The sequence below is a fragment of the Anabas testudineus genome, chromosome 11 (assembly GCF_900324465.2).
Source record: "Anabas testudineus chromosome 11, fAnaTes1.2, whole genome shotgun sequence".
In the NCBI taxonomy this organism is placed as follows: Eukaryota; Metazoa; Chordata; class Actinopteri; order Anabantiformes; family Anabantidae; genus Anabas; species Anabas testudineus.
In genome coordinates this window covers 15,779,839-15,798,982 of record NC_046620.1, presented here as the reverse complement: position 1 = coordinate 15,798,982, position 19,144 = coordinate 15,779,839, and the positions used below count along the sequence as shown (strand labels likewise).

The following is a 19,144-nucleotide window of genomic DNA, read 5'->3' as shown; positions in this document are numbered from 1 at the left end:
TGGCTTTTTATTTGAAGAAGCCAACTTTAATAAGAAGCTACTGTACCATAAATGTGTGCTAGAAGAGGCCTGCATACTTTAATTATCAGGAAGAGAATACGAGTTATGGTGTGGATGTTCTGCTGGGTCAAAACCCTCAGCAGCAATGACTCCATTCAGAGTCGCTCAGTTCCACTATGTACTTTACCATCAAAACATTTCTCTTTGAGTGGACTGGGATACAGCGAGAGCTTTGTGAAACTGGCCAGTGATTCACAGCCAGCCAAAAGAAATCGCTTAATGTCTTTACAGAGACACGGAATAGAAAAGATGAAAGACGGCTAAAGAACTCACAACAGGAGTGGATGAGACAGTTTTGCCAAACTGCAGGCCCTCTTATACCGCCCGTCTGTGATGTATAAGCATCCTAAATAAAATAAATAAATGAAATAATTTTAGAAGACAGAGAGCAGAAACAACACAATTAGAATAGTTTGGTATTTTGGGAAAGCAGCTCTAATTGCTTTCCTGCTCAGTTAGATGCAAAGAATGACAGCCCTCTCTTATCAGTACTTAAGAAGCTGCGAACAGCCACTAATTACAGTAGCTTAGCTTAACATAAAGACTGGAAACCAAAATCTCCCAACTAGCAGCACATCATCAGATCTGGACATTGTTCAGAGTTGGTTTTTCACACATGTAGCACACAACAGGACGCCGTTTACATCTCATCTGGGTAATGTTCGGAGAAGTATAGGGTTCCTGTGCATGTCTGAAAACACAAGTTGTGTGTTTTGGTCTGTGTCAAAAGTACAGTTTTGCTAATCAGCTGAATTCAAACCGTGCCTTTAAATGTAATTTAGGGAAAATACAAAGGTGGTGTGGAAACAAGAACTTTACCACTGTTAAAATGTTCACTAATTAAAGCTCCCTAATTAACTGCACTGGTTATATGGCAAGCTCAAAGTGATGATAAAAGTCACGCTGGCTATTTCCCCCTGTTTCTCATCTTTATGCTGAGCTGAGATAGCTGCCTGCCAGTTCTAGCTTCATATAATTTATAGACTTTATGTATCATCAAACAGGATCAAACACATATGGCAAAGAGGCCACGTGTCACATACTAACAACAGTTTCATCCCTGATAAATCAGAATCCACCAGGGCTGTAAGTTCTCAACAGTTCCTCCAAAGCTGAATAACTTAAAATATATTATAATATCAGAGGACTACTATATAAACCTACAGCACGGAGCTGCACATACACGTGGTTACTCTCACCCCAATCCATATGTGTACTCGGTAAAAGCATCTGATAAGGCGCTAATCATGAGGGTTTTTTTTTTTTTTTTTTATCATCAGATAACTTTGTGATGCTGCCTTGGTGGATGAATGGGTTAATTGTGTGTCTAATCTGAATAATATTCCTCTAAATTATAATTGGGCTAAATTTTTACAGACGTGACTGTGGTATCAATCTCCCCATCTGACTTGTGAGAATATGAATAAGCACATTTACAAAAATGTCAAACTATTCCTTTAAATTGATTTCATGACCTATTTAAGTTGTGTATTCAGTACCAGTAATTTCCCATATTCTAGCCTGACCTTTTGATTTGAGTGACAACAAAATAAAGACAGAAAAACTCTTCGTGTGTATCCGGCCTGCACTTTGTAATCCAGTGGAAAGGTTGGCGAGGACCAGGCTCTGACTCATGTTCAGAACGCACGCACACATACAAACACCCACACATGCCTGCACACTAACAAACCGCACACAACAGAGCGAGTGGAAACACTCTGAGTATCTGAAAAGGTCAAGGGTTGTGGATCAATTCTGACAGGGCCACCGGGATATGGACACAGATGGCGCATAATCTCCAATCCCCTCTGAGTTATGCACCATGACTGACCCTCTCTCTCTCCCCTCTTTACTTTTGTGTGGCCGAAATCGCAGTCAAAACATTCATTTAGACCTAGTTTCACTCTATTAAATGTCCTTATTCAATCATGCATTGTCAACATTTTTATACAAATAAACTGAGGACTGAAACGGGCAGGTCTTGTAACAGATTTACAAGATTATGCTTTCCGTGAAAGCATAATCACGGACATATAAAGGTATAATGTGCATATGTTGACAATGTAAATGGAACATGGGAAAATCTGTTGATGCTGAACATATGGGGCGGCTCTGTCGCAATTGATTAAGTAGCTGTGCAGGCTCAGTGGCTCCACATGCTGACAAGTGTTTGGATGCTCAACTTTGAACCCTTGACACCTGTGGCTACCTGTTCACAAAATGTTCCCCATGGGGATTAATAAAGTATGCATTTTGAAACATAATAAAATGCTCCGAAGCAATATATACATGTTTGAAAATAGATTTGTGATGTGACTGTCCTGTGATTACATTTCCTACAAAAACTGGTTGCCTTATTTGCTCACACAGTGTACAAACCGATGGCCCGATTACCCACAAAAAACATTTTTTATTATGATAAAGGGGGTGGTAACCCCTTTGTTAATGGTATTTTTCAATTTTCTTCACTAATGTTCGAAAGCAGGAAAAGATTATTTTAGACTTATTTGATTTGTGCTTTTTACAATGAATTTAAATACAAACGAGTGGAGCATTATCTCATAAAACCAGTCCCATTCAAATCCTTATTTTTGATATTCTGATAAGAGAATGACGGTTTTGTAGTCCCCGTTTTAAAGATTTAAGAAAGACTTATCCCCAAAACTAAATGAAAGCGTGAAAGATCACTAGGTTAGCATATAACAATGTACCTTTTCATGCAAATGTAAGTTCTTTCATGTGGCTAACATTATTATTTCTGCCATCACACAGGTAATTCAATTATTGATTAAAGCATAGGGCTTTGATTCAAAGAAAGGCAGAGATCAAAAACAAATTTTCTGGGACAAGTCTGTGACAGCTTTCTGCTGCTTTAAAAAAAGCAGGGACAAAGGGAGGGCGAGCACCATGTCAGATGTGTTTATAATGCATTATTTTGTTAACTACCTGAATTGTCCACTAAAGTGACAGCACTGCTGCAGCAATAATGATGCATTGATGCTAGGGTAAGCACATGTACAGTACATGCATGTATAAATATAAGAGATGAGAACAAAAAGGGGGTAAAAAACGTAGAACAAGAGGACACGGGATGAGCTTCACTGCCTTTCAATTACTGGCCCCTCTCTCCTTGCGCTCGTCCAACTCTCCTCTGAGACGGAGCTGTGAAATTGAATTGCGGAGCACATCTCGACAAACAAAGCAACTCTCCACCTTGTTGCCGGCAGAGGGAAAGACCAGCACCGTGACAGCGACAACACACCCATGTCAGACCCTGATAAGTTCACTAACTGTTGGAAAGAAAATAAATCTGGGGGGCTTAATACAAAAGTGCAGTGGAGCAGCTGAATCGACCAGGGAGGTGGGGAGTGATTGTCAGGGTCATGGTTCTGCGCTTTCCCCAAGATGCTTTCCAAAATCTGGTCCTTCATCTGGCGCTCGTGGGATAAACGTAGATCTATTCCAGTTCCTTATGTGAAAAGTCTGTTACCGTATGTGACTTACTACTTTTTCTTACAGTTTGGGAGTTAAATACCGTTCTTACACTGTCCAATAAATATGAAAGTACAGAAATCTGCCTTCTAGCAACTCTACTGTTCATTAAATAACATGTTGAAGCTCATGTGTTTAGTCTGTAAAAGAACCAATGTGTAAAAAAAAAAAAAAAAACAACCTCTGCTTCCCCCTCCCGGCTATGTTAACCAGCTGCTGGCTGTAGATTCATATGTAGCATACGGATGCGGCGGGGGTATTGATCATCTCATCCAACTCTTGGCAAGAAAGTGAATAAATGTGTTTCTTACAATGTTGAACTTTGTTTTGTTTTTTTTTTTTTGTTTTTAACAAGCCCAAGGAACTTTCCTAGCTTCATTCTTTTTAACGTTTCTTTACAAAGCAAAGAAGCCAGACTTGTAAAACCTGACACACGTCACGAATATGCTCAATTAAGATTTCTCTGGGCTGGGCAGACAAAGCAGTATTTAGCGTTCTGCATTGAAAACCAGAGTGACGGTACCATTCTACTTCTGAGTATATTGGAAAATCATTTAGATTAATCGGAGTTTAACTTTCAGTGGCAGAAAGTCTGTTCGACATCTGCAGGTTGAAATCTGATGACTGATATGAAATAGGCCATGTGGCTCAAATTGGCCCCTGTGGACATTGATTCTTTAGTTTTCACACCATGGTGCAAAAGATATTATGTAGAACACTTTCCTGCTTTAATCTGAGTTTTCTAAAGTAACAGGTTGACGGAGTTGAGAAGAATCATTTTCACTGGGAAGAAAGCACAGTTCAAGTAATTTAGTATCGCATTCAATTTAATATTCGTATTTTTTTGTGAACAGTGAAGTTCTGGGCTCTAAAAACCAAAACAATGAGCTGAAAGACGCTACAAAAGCTTTCTAAGGCTATAGAGAACAGCAGAGTCAGGAAATAACAATACAAACATATATTTGCTATAACAAAGTGACACCATATGTGCTCTGTTCATAAAAAGCATTTATATGTAGCTGTTTTTTAAAAAAGTGATCTTTGACTCGGCAAAGAGGAAAAACAAATTCTTCCCTCGTTCTAAGTTCAGTTGGATTCCTGCAACAAAATATACGCACAACAGATGTGCACAGTAGCAGAATCTCAATCCAGTTCAGACTAACGGTGGATAAAAGGGCAACGGACAGTAGTTCGAGATGCTACTGGCCTGTTTATCCAGGCCACTCCGGTCACCACCATGTGTTTGTTGCCCTGAGGTGCAGCACTGCACGGTAGCCATTCTGCCTGGTCCTTCTTAGCCATAACTCCCCAACCCAACTCTCCCTACCACCCTGGAGGCCTTGGGACACCCTTCGGCCAACCAAGCTTCCTCAGGCCCACAGTTGGTGATCTACTTTTGCAGGCTGACACATATGGGATCCCTCTATTATTCATACTCTGGCGAGATGTAGTACTACAATCTGTAGCGCTAAAGTAGAATGGGGGGTGGATGAGGGGGCGTTGCTTTCCAGTTTCTGCATTGTAACGGAGCGTGCGCATTCATTATTTCTGGGTGAAATAATTTGACGTGGAATTATGTAACACATCACGTGAGCCCCACACAGCATCATATTGTTTGTTTTGTTATTGCAAAAGTGTGAATGAAAGAGTTATCTATTTGCAGAACGAAAGAAGCACACACTCATAGATGGAGCAGCTCAAAAGATGACACACACACACACACACACACACACACTCTGATTACTTCTCTCTGCTTGTACAGTACATGAGTGGGTCTTCTGACCAGCAGAGAGGAGCTGGGAGTGAATTACAAACCATTATCTTTTGCGCTAAAGCAGTTACAGCTGTAACCTGAGAGCCCTTACTGGAGGGAAGAGAGGGGGGCAAAAAAAGAGGGGAGCGAGTGAGCCAGAGCTCTGGAGAGGGTGACTTTAGGACAAACGGAAACAAGGAGAGGAGAGATGGGTGGGGGCTGGGGATGGAATGACAGGGGGAAAACATGGTGATGGAGAGCAGTACGAACGAGTGGAACGACAACGCGCGACATTTCTCTGCGACTCTGCGTGAGGTGAACTTGGGTGCTAGGGTACCTTCGGGTTTGGGTTTTTATTTTTTTTTTCCTCATACCACACTCACCCACCCACCCCCCACCCCCTCCCTCTGTTCCACTTTTCCTCCATCACTTTGTCACAGGTTCATGGTTTACTCTGAAAGATGACATCACATTAGTCACAGTGTTTAATCAAATGTCATTATCATTTCACAGAAGTTGTTTTCTGTGTGTGTTGTGTGGAGGGGAGGATGTAGAGCAGTGATGTCATTATGGTGGGGTAGTGGTGGTGGTAGTAGTAGTGGTGGTGGGTGTGTGTCAGGGATAATCCTTGTATGCCATTGTCTCCTGTTTTCAAACCAATTATTGTCATCGGCAGCCCCGTGAGAGCGAGCTAATGAGGGGAGCAGAGCTTTGGAGTGTCAGGGCACAGTCAGGGGAATGGAGATTGAAAGAAGGGGGGAAAAAAAAAAAAAACAGGATGGAGAGAAATCAGACATACGGGGGAGAAAAAAATGTGGTGGTGGTGGAATAAAGGGATAGAATGTAAAATAAAGAGAGGGAGAAAAGGAAAAAGTCAAGTGTCAGGGAGGCAGGCAGGCTGCTCACTGATGCATTTTGTATGCCTTACACTTTCCTCCCTTTCTGCTCTGTCATATGTCCCGCCTGTCTTTCTGTCTTCTTCTTCTCCCTATTTTATGTTCCCTGGAGGAAACTAAAAATGAATCACACAGACATGTAGAATGAATCAGTTTTTTTTTTTTTCCCATTCACCTGATGTAAATACTATATGTAAGGTGTATATAGACATTGAAGTCTTTGAACCTGAAATGCTGAATTGAACAGACTCTACTATAGTAGTGGCTCCAACATGATAAATAAAGATCTATGCTCCCTTGCTATATTCTCTTGAATTTAAGGCTAGTTTATCTGCACGACTACTTTTGCCACTTGCTACTTTCCATAACAATGCGGAGTTGCTGCAGCTTATTTTTTCTTAAATGAAGAACTCTTGAAATGTTCTCAAATTAGATACACTTTACTCACTTAACTGCTTCCAGTGAATAGTCGCTTGTTTGAGAGCGAGGAAGTGTTTTTATTATTATTTTTTTTTATAATGTTTTTGTTTTTGTGAGATTGCACCTAACATTAAGCTTTCTTATGTTTAAGAGACCTTTTGTTCCCATTGTTACAAAGCGCCTGCTCCAAGAGATTTAGTTTAGTTTGATTTAGTTAAATTATAATCAACCTATCAATTATGTTGCATGATCAGCATTAAAGCCATAATGTGTCTACATTATCACACGTGTGGTACGTACAGTGTGACTGTTTTCTGTTTCCGCTGCAGTAAAAACCTGTACCTGAGTACATTTGTATATGTGTCATGCTCAAGGCTATGACCACAGGCTTCTCTCTATGTACATCTGACAGGTTGTCTGATATAAGCTGCTTTCACCATGGCAACCATAGCTGCTACGTGCCATTTTCGACCAAGTTTACAACGTCTCTGCATCGCTCCATACAGTGCAAGTCTTTTATGTGCGGATACGTTTCTAATGAAATAGCAGGTCACTGCTGCACAACTATGTTTTTGATTAGTACGCTTGGTGCTGGATGTTCAAAATCTCCCTCAGATGCTGCTGATGTAATCTATACCGCACACATTCCCAGTGACTGCTGGGGCAGCTTACATATGATGCAGCTTGAAACAACGTGCCATGATCCAACAACAAAGTGGATTGGAGTAAGCAGTGATGTCAGATTATATTTATGTCTGTGCATAATTCAAGGAGCCCCTTTCTTTTTAGACCAATGAATAAACACGCTTGCTAATGCTCACATTAGTCAGTGTGCACACTCTGCACGTGTCCTTTGTGTGCATGTGTGGCTGTCTGTCTGTCAGTCTGTGTGTGTGTGTGTGTGCGCTTTGTGGTGTTGCAAACACATGTTAATTCAGCTGTGACTGGCAGGGCAGGTCACTTTGGGAGCATAAATGCTGCAAGTGACTAGAATTTGCAACCGCCTTCATTTCCCCCTAGACACAAAACACACACAGTCATTCATGTGTGAAAAAACACACATGCAGATGAATAAATGCGCACGCGCGCAGGCACACACACTACAGTATGTGCAAGTGGAGTTTTACAGATTCAGAACTGCGCTTTCCTCACTTTGCCAGCCGATTTCTGTGACAAATCTGATGCGATTTAGGCTCAAACCCCCTTATTACCTGCACTGACAACTCAGTCACACGTGAAAATGACATGCAGCGAGAAAGACTGGAAGCGAAGAGCAGATAAGGTGATAACGACAAATGAGGATGTGATTTTCTTAGCCCGGTTTTCGTGGAGTGTGGCAGAGAAGGAGAAAACAAGTGATGTCGCAGTAGCTACAAGTAGGGGGGGGGAAGAAATGCTGTTAAGTTTCACCTTCCCTCGAAACTCTTAAAGTTGCGTTCTTGCCTCTCGTTCGCATGATAAATTTATAGCATGTGTGAAGAATAGAAGAGAATAGAAGTTAGATTCACAGTATCTCTGCTCCCAGTCAGCAGAGTAGGAGAGAAGCACCAAGATCCCAGCTCTTGGTGTAGGAGCACCTGCATGTGTGCACACATTCATTAGTCTGTATTGTTTTAAAATCCTGTGAGATCCCACCGGGCCCCTAAATTCCCCCTTACCAAATCAATGTAAACACAAACTCCCCGTTAAAACAGGATCACTGGAAGCGTAAGAGCAACATTGTTGGTTGATTATGAGGTAATACAATTTAAAAAAAAAAAACAAAAAAAAAAAACATCTCGACAGGATTACTGCTAATCTGTAATTGCGTGTAATTTGCAGAAACATTAATTACTGTCTTTTCTATATTAAGCATTCATATGGGTTATGAATGCTTAATATGTAAAATTACCTCTTTTGTCTAAAGGAGGTAATTTACTATGCAAGTAGAGTCAGAGCAAAGGCAGGATGTACACTTACTGTGACTGAGACAGGTAATCATTATTGCAATATTAGGGGATGATCCACGGGGGACTTCTTGATTCTTATTGGCCGAAAGGTGTGGATTCATTTTGAATAACCAGATGGCGATGACGGCATCAGTGAGGTGCAGTAAAATGAGAGTCGTTTGTGTAACTGTGAACAGCAGCAACCGGGTTATGACAGTCAAACACAGACAGGATAAGGGAGCTCAGTGAATGGTGGAAAGCAATTGTTGGTTCTTTCTAGTTTAACAAGTTGATTTGGAGATATTACCCAATAGTAGCTATTTTTCATATCACTTTTCTATATGCGCTTGCACTCACTAGTGACTGTTAATATAGTTATCGCCACATATAGTAAGTGCAGTATGTATTAGTTTATTATTATTATTATTATTTATTAGTTTTTATGTGACATCACATCCTTATAGCACTACCCATCTGGAGGACTAAACTTTGAAATCCAAGCTATTCAAATCTTGTTCCTAGAAAACAGCAGCATGCTACTACAGCAAATGATGCAAAGAAAGCAATAACATTAAATACAAGCATTTAAAAGATTTTATATATATATATGTATACGAGTAATATCACAGTCATTTGCTTTATAGTATAAGCTTTAAAATCCATTTTGCTTGGGAGCAAAGCTTTTATACAACTGTTTATACTAGAAATATCTTTTTGTGGAGTTAGATTGGATTAGATTGGTTTAAGACTTCACCTGACACTGAATTACATGTAGTTGCTATTCTCTGCACAGAGGCACTGTGTGTTGGTCATTAGCGGATAGCGCTCTCTGATCGCCAGCACTAATTCTACACATTTATTCGGCAATCAAGTGCTGAAAACCCCACTGACGAAGCCCAGCTTGGGCTGACGGGCACTAACTGCTCCCGGTTGTCTCTCCCTGACTGATTGTGTCAGAATTTTGTGCCAAGGTGTTTTTGCAGCGATCATCCTGAGAGTACGCCGAGCCAGTGACGGTGTTGAACCTCAAACTGTGTTGGGACTTTTCCTCTGCTGATGTTTCATACACAAGGGTATGTGTGTGTGTGTGTGTCTGTGTGCGTGTGTATGCATGGCTATATGGTTTTAGGGTAAGGGAGTTAGTTGTAAGGTAGTACATGTGATAAATAGAGTAGATTAGCTTGGTGTACTTGACAGTAGGGGGCTAGGGAATGTGTGTGTGTGTATGTGAGTGTGTTCTAACCAGTGGGCTCTTGTCATGCGATCCATGCTGCTGTCTAATTATCCAAATGTGATGGATGGCTTTGATTAAATCATACGAAGGGTGGGACAGGCACCGGCTCCCTCCACCACCTCCATCTCCCTCTTTTTCTTTCTCGATCACTCAAACATACATACAGTAGGTTGGCATCCCCTTTTCTTTCACTGTTGCTTGAGGACCAGAGCGGCTCAGAACAGATGAGCCTTGCTTTCAACGCTGATAAAACATATCCATAAATCATCCGGAGCGGGTGAGGGAGAGAGCGAGAGACGGAGGAGGAAGTGCGTGTGAGTGGCAACGAGAAAATTAGAAGAAAGACAGATACAGACAATCGGATAGAATACACTGTCACTAACAGTACAAGGCTGTAGAAGTTGTACAGGAGGCCCCGTGGTACAAACGGAGAACACATTTATGGCACTTTTGTGATGTTTTTTTTTCTTTTTATTGTGACCATTATCTCGTCAATGACACAAAGCTGTAGTCAGAGATTCTGACAGTGACAGATTGCCCCTTTCTAACGCGCCTCGGAGACGACGTGGCAGGGTAAATGACTGCTTTTATCTGAAGAAATTGCAGAACATCGCAGGAATAATAACAAAAGTAAAGTTTATTTTGTGCCGGCGAGTACAATATAGAAGTCGGAATATAAACCGAATAATATTCAGACATTAAGTTGTTGAAGAAGAGGAACTGGCACAATGACCGCCACGGAGAAAATGAATCCCTTATCTGCCGCAGATAAGCTGCACTGCAGATAATCAAGAGACACAATTGATAACCTGTTCTCCTGTTCTCCCTGCTTTTTCACAGTGTAAGGGGAAGTCAGTTAAAAGAGCACGTAGGACTCCCAGTCAGTCTTGATCTTTTCCACAGGACTAGCAGAATCCTTTATCCATCTCTTGTCTTCTCGCAGACCATTTCCACAGCACATTTAAAGCTCTGCGGAGCACCACGTACTTGTGTGTTTATTCTTCTTTTCATTTTACAATTTGCTGTAGTGTGTTTTGATTGATTTGTACCTTGCAATCAATAATTAGGATTATTAAAGAGACTTACTTCCACAAAATCATTGGCTACTTAAGATTATACTAATAATTCCAGCCTCTAGTGGCCAGCAAAGGTTGTTCCCTATAATAATTATTATACATACTCTCATAAATTGTAACCTGCTGGATGAGTAATTGTAAGTTATGTACAATCCCTTTTCATATTTCCCCTCCAGAATCATAAAACCATTTGAGCATCACAAATCCCTACAATCTTTTGGCAGATGATGTTGCTGATTAAAAAAAAAAAAAAAAAAAAAGAAGAATTCCAAATATTTTGTCATTTTATCTTATAGGGCTTACGTTCGCCTCTTTTTAATGTTCAAACGTGTGGCCACACTCCAACGACAGCAGCTGCACAACCTGAACTACACACATCGTAATGTACTTCCTAATGAGATGCCATCCTTCAGTGCCACAAAAGCTGCCGTTTGAAGTTTTACTGAAGCTGCATGCGCACAGCAGGCAGACTGGCCTCAGTCACAAAGCCACATGCAAGCATTTAAGTAAAGATACACAGGTTCATGCAGTAATGTATGCATTTCTCCAGACAGACACCCACTTTAGTGAAGGGTAAAAATGTAGGGAAGTTACTCTTCTAAATACAAACTGCACATGACATAAGTTTGAAGGTGTTCACTGTGCTCATAGACCTCAGGAAGATGTTATTATTTTCTGAATAATAAGAAATGGGCTGAAAAATTCCTGTTGGTGCAGATCACTTTCGGACCTTTATTCAAAGGAGCACAGCACCTTTTGTGTCAACTAGAAAGCTGTGACTCTGCACCCAATGTCCTCATTAAATTATACAGAGACACATGAGAAAATATCCTGCACCATTGTGCAGGAGCTTCAAAATCACCAAATGAAAAACACAGTAAATCCAATGATTAGCTCGTGATTTCTAAACCTGTGTGCAGCCACATTCAGTATCACCAAACTTCGCATCCTGCACCCTCTTACCATCGGACTCAGCATACAAAACTAACGAGACCTCCTCTGCTAAGCTCTACAGAGGCTTCTTCCTTCAAGCTTGGAGAATTCTTAACAGCTTGACCACCACATTTAAAGACTGTTCAGCATGTCAGGTTTTTAAGAAGAGAAAATACATTGGACCTTGTTTATATCAAAGTTAAATCCTGCCTGGAGCATTGTTCTTGTTTGTTCAAGTCGATCTGCACGTTTTTTTTTTTTCCCCCCTCCACACAAGCTCTGTTCGTCCTTTTTGTCGAGCTACAGCTAGATCCTGCTATTCTGATTTGAGCTCTGTTTTATTTCATCACATTTTGGCAAATTGGCACCATTACGTGTGCAGAATTAGCCGGTAGCAGTTCCTGTGTGCAGTGTACCCACAAATATAGAAAGGCATAAAAATGAGACAATTCTTAGGAAGCTTTTGAATTGTCTGTGTTTTTTTTTTAAATTTTTTTTCTATGATTTCATTTTCAAGGTGATTTAATCATCTGGATGACTGAGATAATGACATCTGTGGTGAGAGTAAATCACACTGAATGATATCAATATGTTTGTGTGCAAAGATTTGACTGAATTATGACTCAGTTAACCTCGCACAGCATCTGCCTTCAACTCTCGTTCTTCCTTTTGTGCAGGCTTTTGGTTTTCTCTTTCGCCTTTGTCCACTGGAATGCCGATGTCTATTGCAGAGTAGACCCTGTAATTTCCTGATGGTAAAGATGCTGCCCAGAAAATAACTCAGCAGCACAGTGAATATTTTATTCCTCATGTCCCAGCGTAATGTTAATCCAGTCTGAATGAGGCTTTAGTCAGGGGCTATACAGAATTATGTGAGCTCACAGAAGCATATGTGTCATGTAGCTGTATGTGGTAAGAATGAAGTGTTTGCTGCATTATTACCAATATTTGTGCATTATGATTGGAAATGCAAAAGTCATTGTCCCAATACTAAGATGGTAATTTGTGAAAAATCGACCTGTTTAACAGCAGACACTATCAACACCCTAATGACCAATGTAACTTTACAGTACTTCTGTATATACAAGGTGCAGAAAAACTCGAGCTCAAGTAGTATTTGTAATTTCACGTCACTTCATAGTAAGAAATATTGCTTTCACTGCCATGGTTACATCTACAGATACGTATTTGTAACTTATTAAATTGAGCTTCGAGAAAACATGATATGAAAAATGTATAAAATGTGATACAGAGAGTAGTTGAGGCCCTTGTTTTGTGTTAATAAATTATTTTTGAATCTAAAGCTCAAACTGGAAAACACCAGAGTACAGGAAATAATAAAATAAATATAATATAATAAAACAAATGCATGTATTAATTAATCATATCTTATTAGAAGGATAAGTTATATGGTAAAAGCTATTAAATAGCAAGTAACCACAGAATAAAACCTGCTTCACTTGCTAAACAAGATGGTTCAATCTGAAATGTCTTTATAAATGCTGAAGGACACCGTAGAGGAAAATGTATCATCTCCATCTTGTCAACTATTTTCTAATCAAACACACCATGTATTATCGCTTCTATAGCATACGTGGCAGTCAGCCATGACATATCTCAGTGGCAAATGTTAAAAAGAGGATTTCTTATGGCCACATTTTGATACATTTGTGATTCAGCTCGGACAGAACATCACAAGCGATCCTGTCTTGAATGCATATGTGCACATGCAGGCCACTTAGTCTTCGAGTGGCCCTCTCTCTAGCTTTAATTAAGTGGAATCTTCAGAGCTCCATATTGTCTGGTAAAATCTCTTATCTGGTGCGTAAAAGCGTAGTGTAAGGCAGACTCAGCCGAGGTGGTGACGGATAAATAGGTGAACAGGGAGGATAAATAAACAAAATGACAAACGGATGAGAGCTAGATTGATGGAAGGCAGTTAAGTGGTTTCAGCCAGTTACAGAGAGAGAGAGCAGACACCAGATGGGCTGAAGAGCACTGACGTCACGGTGGTAACGAAAGACTCGAGAGAAAAGAGGGAGGGGAGAGGGAGGAAGAGGCGGAGACTGTGGCTAAGAATAGTAGTACAACCTCAGGCCAGCATCAGTCGGCCCTGGCTATTTTTTACTTTACTACATCACTGCTGAGCCAGCCAGCACTTGTCTGTCATCTGTCTCTTATTCCTTTCCACCATGCACGCCGTCAGTCATTTCCCAAATCTCTGCAATGCCAGCATGTCTGTTTCCCACAAAACAAGTACCTACTGTTACTTCTGAATTTGTTGCATTCCCAACCCAACGCATTGTAGGTATGTGCAGCTCAGACTGTTGGATGTAGAGTTCAGTCATGAATGTGAACTGCAGCTGTAAAGGAACACCTACAGAGGAATAACACAGTCGATACTGCTTCACACGTGAGATCAAACACAAGACCCTGCATGCCATAGAGAGAGAACAGAGTCGGGGGCACGCTTCTGATCCCCACTTTCTTAGAACTGCTTCACTGACGTAGGTTAATCCTTGAGAGGTTCCACTGGGAACTCCAGAGGAGGGATTTCAAGGACGCTCAAGACAGAAGTGGGATTTATGTATATGTGAGGGTATAGGTGACAGGTTGCAGCAGGAATTGTACTTGTATGGTTGCGTACTAACCACAGTCTCATCAGGAAATGGTGCTCCATGTCTTAGGTGGAAACGACTGGCTGAATAACTCGCTGTCAGTCACTCTGTGGAAAGGCAGAGACAAAGAAAACATCAGGGAAGTCAAACTGCAATGAGCTGATTTGTGCATTTCCTATCACACCTTGCAAGAAGCTTTCAGTTCTGGTTCTCTGTCATTTCCCAACAGTGCATGCTTCCTTCTGTTGTGGGAAAAGCACCCCTCCCCATAAGCCCCGACCTGTAAATGGGTCCCTGGCGGTGCCTGAAGGTGCAATGTGGTGGAAAATGTGCGGCTGTGCCTGTTGGTCCCGATACAAGAAGCTTCCTCTGCTTGTAGCACTAGGCCGCAAATGGAGGGATGCCATGAGCATATGATGAGAGGACAGCGAGAGCGGCGGAGAGAGCAACATTAGTGATGGAAATAAAGGGTTGGGGGAGAGAGAGACGGAGAAGAAATGGAGAAAGAAACAAGAAAAGGGTGACTGAGAGGCTAAGAGCTTAATTGAGTGTGTGCTCCGTCCAATTACCTCTTGAAGGTAGCAGAACGTGTGAAATCACCTAGACTTGCAAATAGAAAATTAAGTACCCACTGAGGTTTACACAAAATAACAGTGTGAGTGTGTCACCTGCTGTTTGCACGTGCCTTTATATTAGGCAATGACCAACTTGTGTTTGCACAATTGGAAATTGGGGGGGGGGGGAGCATTGTGCATGTATCCAGCCAGACTGAGTTGTTGAATGCTATTGATGCCACAGGGTTCCACGCATTTTATTACCCCTCCATTTGCACTTTGCATTAGTTCAGTGATTACTATTAGCTGTTAGCATTAGCTCCCTGGGCCCTTTTTTTGCTGTTATTTTGTGCTTCATTATAGCTAATGCATGCTCTCAGTGTGCGTTTGGAGCTCCATGGCAACAGTGGATGATATACGGAGTAAATGAACTTGTTTCAATCCATGTTAGGAGTCATTTACATGATTTACATGATGATGATGCATGACTAGATGAGTTCCTTCAATTCCCAAAATGCCACAACAAGAATCAGATTTCTTCTTACATGCACATCACCTGGTAATTGGTTTACTTAGTAGTAGAACAGAGTTGTGTCAAATGCAGTGGCATTCAGACACCCAAGTGCATCGTCCATGACACACAAGGTTTTCAATATGTGTTATGTAACATGAGGCATTGTATCCTTTGCCAATCCTACACTGAGGATCTGCCGCTGTCGTCCGTCAAGCGGAGCATGGCAGATGCTCTCACAAGCTCCCATTGATTTGCCGGAGAGTGTGTATGCAAGTGTGCAAGCGTGCATGTGCGTGTGTGGGTGTGATGTGTCGCTAGCTAGCTGCAGAGATAATTAGAACACAACTCTTTTGCTGTCCCTGCAGGCCGCAGATCCAGCTGCTTTCATCTAATATAGGTCAGCTGTGACAAAGCCCTCAGCATGGACACTGATAAGCTCTGCTAGCGCTCTCATAGAGAAAATATGAACATGGAAACTCGGGATGAGGCGTGCTTTCTTCCATGGGCTCAATGCACGCAGAGATATTAGCCTGTATGTACGCACACTATGATCTGTACATTAATGATGGCGGTCACACCGGGTGTGTGAGTTCAGAAAGATTCACCCACGCCTCATCTGCCCACTTTCCAGCAACTTTTTCGGAAAACTCCTAACACCCAAAACATGAACGCACAGGATAGTGCAATTAAGTCAGATCTGTCACGGCAAAAATAAATTTTTTCTAGACATAGTCGATACAAATATATTCGCTTTCAGAATCAATGCTAGACTGGAAATTGTGATCCGTTTAACTGTCTTCCAGTAAGTGTTTATCTAACACTCGCTGGCCTGCGGGCTACATTAGTTTACAGTTATGCTATACACGTGTCTCTCAACAGGGGTTGACTCCAGGACCCCTATGACCCTAACAGGACAAGTGCTCAGGATGATGGATGGGTTGATGTGTGTCGTTAATTGATATTGTGATTATGGGAAAAGTAGTCTTATACTAATGTAATAAATATTTTCAATGATAAATACTGGAATTACACTTTTTCCTGACTTAACTCCAAATTTAAAAGTTTGTTGTTTCTTTTTTTTGAACCCTCTATTCATTGGCAACAGAGCTGTGGCCATTGAAATTCATAAAGCATAACCTTTCAGATGCACAGAGGGCTACAGCTTAGTGTTATACTAGTTCTAATTAGTGGACACTTTCTCCAATATACCACACACACACACACACACGCAGTGATTTATCCACAGCAACTTTTAGAAACATTGCCCAACTACCACATGCCCACACATGATCCCTGCAGGTCGCCAATAGTTACTTTACTGAAAGACCAGTGCAAAGTCTGCACAGATTGATGGGGTGTACACTAAACACAGAAGTAGAGGCTAAAAACAATTATTTTCTCCTTTTTGTCTCCATAAACTACACCCTGACCCTGTGTTTCCAAGGCCACATTTATTAAGTGGCACCACTGATATAGGAGAAGAGTGCAACTGAAGTGACTGCTCCACTTCCTCAGGTGTTTTTTCTAACTTGTTTTATTGATGACCAACTCAACTGAAAAGCATCATTATCTCCTATTTGCAGTGCAACAATTGGCTCACTAATGGGGCAACAATTGGTGCAAATTACGAAGTGAACTAGTTGCAGCGTAGCCTTTGGGATGGCTTGATTGAGAGACCCATGTTATGTCGCATTGCAGGAGATGCCTTCCCCTGAGTCTAATCACTTTCCTCATTCAGTGTTTCTTCAATTTTGTCTCTACACATGCCCTAAGAGTGCAAAGCTGGCAAGCAGGGTTACGCAGGGCTTTAAACAGCTGCGGCTCTTTATGCAAATACAGTACAATCAATATTTGATGGTTACCATCTCTACTAACTCCCTCTATCACACTCTCTAACAAGGGACTGCGCTAAGGGCATTAATTGGGGCTAGACATGTGCCAAGGATTCCCCACAGGACTGAGACGCTAAAGGCCAGTTCATGCCAGGCTAGGAAAGGGCAGGTTTGGCTTGACCGCTGCAATCGGGAAATATTGAGAAAATGCACAGAAAGCTATTCCTGCACAGCAAGGTAGGATAGCCGTGTTTAACTTTAATGGCTGTATGAAACTACAGCGTCTATTGCACAGGTGGGCAAACCCTGGTCCACAAGGGCCACTACGCTGCTTGTTTTCCAACTATCCCACAGCTGATGATGTGCAGTCAGTCAGAAGCTGCATGATAGAGGTGGAGTGGGTAGGCAGTAAAGAATGCAGTACACAGGAAGAATATTAACATAACAAATGATGTCACTTATGTCCAACCATAAACCACAAATTACTTGCAACATATATACAATAGCATATACTACAAAACATACATATACTAAAAAAATCCCCCCAAAATTTCATGAAATATTCTTTGTTAAAATCTTTGTGTTACTGTATTCTCAACTTTGTGGCAATTACTAAACCCTGAAAGTCTGAAGGCTTAGTTCCGTCTTCAAACCACTGTCCTACATTTAGGACATAGCACATAGATTCTTAATAACTTCTTAAGGATTTCTACAGGATTAGGTTCAGACAACCCGAGCAACTTTCTTAACACCAACCATTTCCAATTAGATCCTATTAACAGAACACTGACTTTAGCTTTGCAAACACCCTATAGGGGATTTCTGTCAGCTTAAGAGAGGTGAAAAAGTTTAATAACAGCTGCATGTATGCTTTCCATATAGCTTATTTGTACAGTTGTGATAGTCTTCATTCTAGAATATCATAAAGTGTGTAATAATGCCCAGATCCCACCAACATAAGGCATACAGTTAATTGGCATGATACATACTGCATCATGCTTATTTCAGGACATCTGTAGGATGGCATTTATGCATTAAAAGGCCCTGCCAGCAGAGAGGAGCTCAATTATGAGATGTAGACACTGTGTCAGGTATTTGTATTCAAAAAAACAGATGGGGAGAGAGCTGCAGTAATATTGTAATATTTCCCTATGAAAGCAAATGCAGATGTAGCAAATGCAAAAATAGATGATGAAAGATGTTTTAAAACTATTAATTCTGATATTAGATATATGGTGATAACATAAACAGAGAGGGATTTTGTAATTTTTCTTCATTCAAAGGGGAGTCTAAGATCTCTGCCTTGCCAACACAAAACCAGAATCAATGGAAAGAGAACTGCTCTTATTAGAAGATCTTAAAGCCTTTGTCGAAACTGCACACCATTTTGACAGCGCTGACCTCTGAGAGAGAACTAGAGTGTCCAAAATAGAGGAAGTCATCACACCAGCTCTATAACTTGAGTGTAAGCTGCTCCATGGAGGAGATCTGGCATGGTTTGCATTCAACCGTGGAACATCGAGAGAGACAGATGAGACACAGAGTGGAGGATGATGCAAATGTTATTAATTGTGTGAAGTTAGCAATTACTATAGCAGCTTATTGCTGAGCTTAGCTGTGCTTATTGCTGACCAGCGAGAAGCTACCTGAAACACTACCTGCTCATTCATGAAATGGCAGTCGGATAGTTAGCTGGTAAACATTGCAGAGCACTTTAGCAGCTCAAAATTGCAGATATTTCCAACTGTACTAAATGGATGAATGCTTCAAACCATTCCGATGTCACTAGACTTCTGCCACCACAATTACTATCACTGCGCTCTTTCTGTACACC

The 19,144-nt window shown here is 41.1% G+C and overlaps 1 protein-coding gene across 1 annotated transcript in view; it reads right to left on the bottom strand.

Annotated features, from left to right (window-relative positions):
• dlgap3 (discs, large (Drosophila) homolog-associated protein 3) overlaps window positions 1-19,144 on the bottom strand; it is a 141,000-nt gene that overhangs the window by 31,881 nt on the left and 89,975 nt on the right. Inside the window, exon 2 of the mRNA XM_026347788.1 lies at window positions 14,444-14,517. The gene's annotated coding sequence lies outside the window, so the exon portion shown is untranslated. The remainder of the gene's footprint in view (window positions 1-14,443; window positions 14,518-19,144) is intronic.